General features: G+C 44.4%; 1 long non-coding RNA gene across 5 annotated transcripts in view; it reads left to right on the forward strand.

Annotated features, from left to right (window-relative positions):
• Positions 1 to 6,000, forward strand: part of LOC125615574 — a 113,854-nt gene that overhangs the window by 41,553 nt on the left and 66,301 nt on the right. The window contains exon 6 of one of the 5 annotated variants that reach the window (XR_007346206.1): positions 406 to 628. The exons of 3 other annotated variants lie outside the window; for them this stretch is intronic. This is a non-coding gene — a long non-coding RNA (uncharacterized LOC125615574). Of the gene's footprint in view, positions 1 to 405; positions 673 to 6,000 lie in introns of those variants that run through there. One more of the 5 variants, XR_007346205.1, reaches the window with a different exon arrangement.

Here is a 6,000-nt window from a genome sequence, read left to right on the forward strand (position 1 = left end):
TGATAACTACTAAATTATTTTCTGAAATGAGATACAGAATCCGTGATGGTCAATTTTATGTGTCAACTAGTCTAGGCCAAGATAGATAGGCCTAGATAATAATGTTTAGTCAAAAATTATTCTGGATATCATTGCCGTAGAGTTATTTTATTTTACAATTTGGGGAGTGGGCGGTAGGAGTGCCAGTGATTGAATCCAGGCCTCCTATTTGTTACACAAGCCCTCTACCATCAGATCACACTGTACCCCAGCTCTTTTTATATTTTTATTTTGAGACAGGTTCTCATGAACTTTCCCTGATTGGCCTTGAATTTATAATCCTACTGCCTCAGTCTCCAGAGTAGCTGGGATTTACAGGTATGTCTCACCACATTCAGTTTTATTTTACTTTTTTTTTTTTTTTAGATGATTGTAACATCTAAATCAGCAGACTCCAAGCAAAGCAGATGATGCTCTATAATGTGGGTGGGCCTTGTCCAATCAGTGCAAGACCTTAACAGAATCAATACTGACCTCTCTGAGCAAGAGGGCGTTCTGTCAGTGAATGGCTTTTGGACTTGAAATGCAACATCCACTCTTCCCTGGGTCTCCATCTTGCTGGTTTGAGACTTGTCAACCTCCATATTGTGTGAGTCAGTTCTATAAAATAAAACTCTCTCTGTACACACATGAGCGTGCACACACACACACGTATGTATGAGATGGTCCCTAACTAACAGTGGTGTAACTCAGGACTTTTCAACTTTACAGTAGTGTGAAAGTATTACCCATTCAGCAGAATGAACAAAGTTTAAATTTGAAACTTGTATCTTTCTCCCAGCTAGGGACATGTGGTCCAATCCTCTCTTTAGACTCTGGGCAGGCATGGACAGCCACAGTTTCCAATCAGCCATGTGATCATAAGGGGAAACCAAATCGACTGCACAGTGTTCTGCGTGCTGAGCTACGACGGTCAACGTCAGCGGGTTAAGAGAATCAAATGCATTTTTGACTTGATGGTATTTTCAACATATGTTGGGTTTATCAGGACATAACCCTGGCTTAGTCAACACACATCAGGATATTACCCTGGCTTAGTCAATACACACACACACACACATCCTATTGGGTCTGTTTTTCTGGAGAATCATGATTAACAGGCTATTCCTCATTTATTTATTCTCAATGGGTCAGTCGATATGTGTCACCTACAAAGAATAGTTCACACCCCCTAAGCCCCCACAGCTACCAAAGTCAGACCAATGGCACCTGACTTAAGGTCATGGCTTCAACTCCTCCATATCCCTGGAGGGACAGAGCACAGCACCCCTCGGTATTCCATTTCTTCTGTGATGCAAAGTGCCTGCTGATAAACGGGCGCTGACAGGGAATCTGACTTGCTAAAGCCATGTCAGGGTGGTGTGACCTGGGAAACAGCCTTCTCATTTCCCATGGTGACACTGAGCTGCTGATGGTCTCACTTCCTCTAAATATTTCCACTCAGTACCAGTGACTCTGTGGGTGGGGACTTTCAGTGTCATGGAAATTAGTTAAAAGGTTACCCATGGCTAACAATTGGTCCCCTGCACCGTAAGGAGAAGGTGACTGTAGAAAATTTATCAATGGGAAGCTGACAGGGGGCAGCGTGGGAAATGTTTTCTTTAGCATCAAGCCAAGTGATTGACACTTGTGGAGCCCAATCACTTGTCTATGAACTGTGCTTCTGTAAATGGAGTGTTCATATAGATCCTTCCAGAGCTCACGAGGAGAGGAAGTGGACGGGCTGCTGAAAGTGAAAGCCTGAATCCTGCCTCCTGGGCTGGCCCAGGCACAGTGTCTATCTCTTTTTATTTTTGGAGAGTCATTTGAATCTCAGGAAGTCTTTTGATCTCCTCCTTCCCACCCACTTAAGGCCCCATCCCTCCTGTGATGTCTCCCACCATTTGGCTCTTGAGTTACTATTTTATTCCCTTGTAACCCCCAGTTCAAAACTGTTCCTAACTTGACCTTGAGCTTCACATCTCTGCTGCTGATCTTTTGTGCCAGAGACAGGGAGAAATTTGAGGCCCGTTGTGCCCCCCTGAAATCCTAACTCTGAGCCCTTGTCCTTCACAATGACTTAACACTGTCATTTGATAGCAAGATCCATTGTCATATGTTCATGCAACAGAGCCCTACACAGCATGAGAACAAACCATCAACTCCCCGCCCCCACCCTTGCTGAGCCAGGGAGGGAACCCAGGGCCTCACAAAAGCTAGGCAAGTGCTCACCACCAAGCCCCACTTCCACCTCCTCACTGGTACCTCCTCCTCAACATGTGGACTTCCCTTACAACATAGTGTGGAGCCAAACAGCAAGTCGTGGAGGAATGCATTCAGTAAGGTTGCATTTATTTACAGTTCCCAAACAGGCAATGCAAATGAACAAAAACCACAACTATATGTAAATTGTGTATATACGCATGCATACATGTACATGTATGCACAATGACATGGGAGGCCCAAGTGTTTGAAGATCCGACCAGAGTCAGAGGTCCAAAAGAATGAAAAAAGGCAAAGTTTTCTCTCTCTGTGACTCAAGTGAATTAATGCCATCTCAATGAAATTTTTAAAAAATATATATATCTTCATTTTATTTATTTTTCTATGTGGTACTGAGGATCAAACCCAGGGCCTTGCTCATGCTGGGTGAGCACTCTACTGCTGAGCCACAACCGCAGCCCCCTCAATGCATCTTGTACCATGTAATATTACCCTATTTTTTCTCCACACTTTGGAAAGTTTGATCCATTGAGCTATGGGGGAGACAGCTAAGCAGGGGAACACAGAGCTCATTTGCTGCACAATGCTATTCACCCACTGCGGTTTCCTAGGGAGACTGGTGGCATCTTGAAGGAACTAGTGCTGAGCTAGTGCTATGCGCTTCTCTAAGCTGAGGTCAGAGGGGATGAGTAGAAGCCCCCCATCCCTCATCCCCCCACACTACCCCCTTGAATGGCTACAAGGAATATCAATGCACAGATGTCTGAGGTCAAGGGCAGTTGATCACTGGAGAGTGGAGGACTAAACTACACTGAAGTGCCGCATATCAACGTCTCAGTCAGCGATGGGCTTCATTTACAATGTGGGTCCCATAAGATCACAATGGAGCTGAAAACTTCCTATAGCCTAGTGATGTGCTAGCTGTCACCACGTCAGAACACAGCAGATTTCTCAGATGTGGACAGACCTACTGCCAGTCAGACAAAAGCACAGCACATCCAATTACGTGTAGTACCTGATACTTGCTAATGCTAATAGGTGACTAAGTTAATGGTTTGTATATTTACTTAAATTTTTATCATTATTTTAGATTATGCTGCTTCTCCTTACAGAAAAAAGGTTTCCTGTTAAACAATCTGCCATGTGACACCAGCAACAGTCTCACACATCTCTGGTGCATCTCTTGATTGCCTTATTTTCTCCCATGCTTGGTTTAATCTTGTATTGTTCTGTTTAGCCCTCGGAGCAACAGGCTTTAGTAGGCTGTACCATCTAGGTTTGTGTAAACCCCCCCCTCTATGATGTCCACACCATGAAATTGCCTAATGATGCACTTCTCAGAACAATCCCTGTCATTAAGCAACACACAACCGTATTTGAGTATCCGCAGCATCGTGGAGCAGGTGGTCTTAGGTTGGGTTCCTCCAGGAGTGGATTCTGAGTCAGGATTCCAGGGCTGTAGTTTAAGAAATAGTTCCGGCCAGATGTGGTGGAGCATGCCTGTAATCTCAGCGACTGGAGACAGAGGCAGCAGGATCACAAGTTCAAAGCCAGCCTTAGCAACTTAGCGAGACCCTAAGCAACTTAGCAAGACTCTGTCTCAAAATAAAAAAATAAAAAAGGGCTAGGATGTGGTTCAGTGGTTAAGCACCCCTGGGTTCAACCTGAAGAAGAAGAGAAGGAAGAGGAGGAGGAGGAAAAGGAAGAGGAATAAGAAGAAGAAAAAGAAAGAAAGAGATAGAAAAAGAGTCCCAAGAATGAGGGGGCAGGAGGTTGAAGGAAGGGAAGAAGCCATAACAGGCCACTGCAGCCCAATGCATATGACAATTTGGGCAAAGGTAAGACACAGAGCTTACTGTTAACTCTACTCAGGACTGAACAAGTGGGGATATTAATTCTGGTGCATTTTTGCTGGTCTTTGGGGTGATTGCAGTTGGCTCTAGCTGCTTTGGGGAAAGCCCTGAGGTCAAGGGTTAAAAATTCATTCTGCTTGAAGTCAGCACAGTCACAGTGACGCTGGAGGTCAGACGCAGGGCACCGATTGCTTCTAGACACCCCCTCTCCGCTAGAAGCTCCAAGCCTGTGAGATCAACTTGAACCCCCGCGCCCCGCCCCAGCCCTTCTTTTCCCTTATTTACATGTAGAGGAAGAGGCACCAGGAGGCCCGCCATTTTGGCAAAGTCATGAAGTTTGTCCCCTTCTATATCACTGGTGACTCCTGCCTAATCTTCTGCTTTTTTTCCCTACTCCTGTGTTTTAAATGCTAAAAGGAAATCCATGCAACATAAAGTTAACCATTAAAAAAAGAACAATTGCATGACATTTCATTTATTCACTATATTATGCAACTGCCATCTCTGAAATATTTTTATCTCCCCAGAAAGAAATCCTATACCCATTAAGCCTTTGCTCTCCATTTTCCCCTGCTCCCAACCCCTGGTAACCACCAATCTGCATCCAGTCTCTATTGATTTACCTCTTTGGAGCATTTCACATAAATGAGATCTTCATATGACATATGTTTTCCAGGTTCATGTAATAGCAGGTTTCAGTACTTTATTCCTTTTGATGGATGAGTGATATTTCATTATATGGATATTATGCTATTTGCTTATCCATTCATTTGTTGATGGACATTAAGCCATTTTTATTTGGGGGTTATTATAAATAGTGCAGCTATGAAAATGAGGGTGTATATACTTAATTGAGTCCCTTTCTTCAGTTCTTTTGGATCCGTAGGTGTCTCTTGGTATCCACGAGGAATTGGCTCGAGGACCCAAATGTGTGGATGCTCAGGTCCCTTATATAAAATGGCATAGAATTTGCACAGAACCCTTGCACATCCTCCTGTATGCTTTGCCATCTCTAGATTACTTACAACACCTAACACCAATGCAAACGCCAGGTAAATAGTTGTTATACTGTATTGCTTAGAAAACAATAATAAGAAAAAAGTCTGCACATGTTCAGCATGGATGCAGTTTTCCCCTCAAATATTAAATCTGCAGGTGCAAAACCTGGCAGGCTGGAATTGCTGGATCCTACGTTAATTCTGTGTTTAACTTTTCAGTGAGCCATCTTAGACTTCTTGGGAAATTCATTCTCCTCTGCCTCTGTTAAAAATGTTAGCATTTTTTGAGTTCAGCCCTAAGTCACTCCCTTTGTTCTCACCTGAGAACTCGGTCTCAAAGCCTATCATCTGTACCCATGGCTTTAATTCCCACGATTACACCGTAACCAAAGGTCTGCAGGTCTCTACTGGGAGCTCTAGACCAATCTGTCAACTGCCAGCTGACATCTGTCCTTGGATGTCCACCAGACCCTCCCCAAATCACTCATCCAGAATTAATTGATCACCAGCTTTATCAGTCTCTGATGGGCATCTCTTTGGACATTCCATGTGGGAAACTGGGGAGCACCTTTGACTCCCCCACATTCTCTTTTCCTTACCAAAAAGCCCTGTTTACTTTCCTTCTAGATGACCCTTGAGTTCATCCACCTCTGCTTCTGTCACCTTCATCCTGTACACCCATGGCTGCCTCACTTGACGAGCTGCATCAAACTTCTTGTGTTCTCCCTCAGAGGTGGTTCCCTCTGGTCCTTCCTCCACACCATAGCAAAAGGGATCAGCTCACAACATACCTAGCAGCTCCCTGATGAGAACACCTAGCGGCCTTAATGCCAGCTGCACATTTCTGCTCTCTGACATTTCCCCTGAAGTCACGCTCCTCTCCACCCTGGCTGCACTGGCTGAATTTT

Source organism: Marmota marmota, unplaced genomic scaffold (genome assembly GCF_001458135.2).
Source record: "Marmota marmota marmota unplaced genomic scaffold, marMar, whole genome shotgun sequence".
In the NCBI taxonomy this organism is placed as follows: Eukaryota; Metazoa; Chordata; class Mammalia; order Rodentia; family Sciuridae; genus Marmota; species Marmota marmota.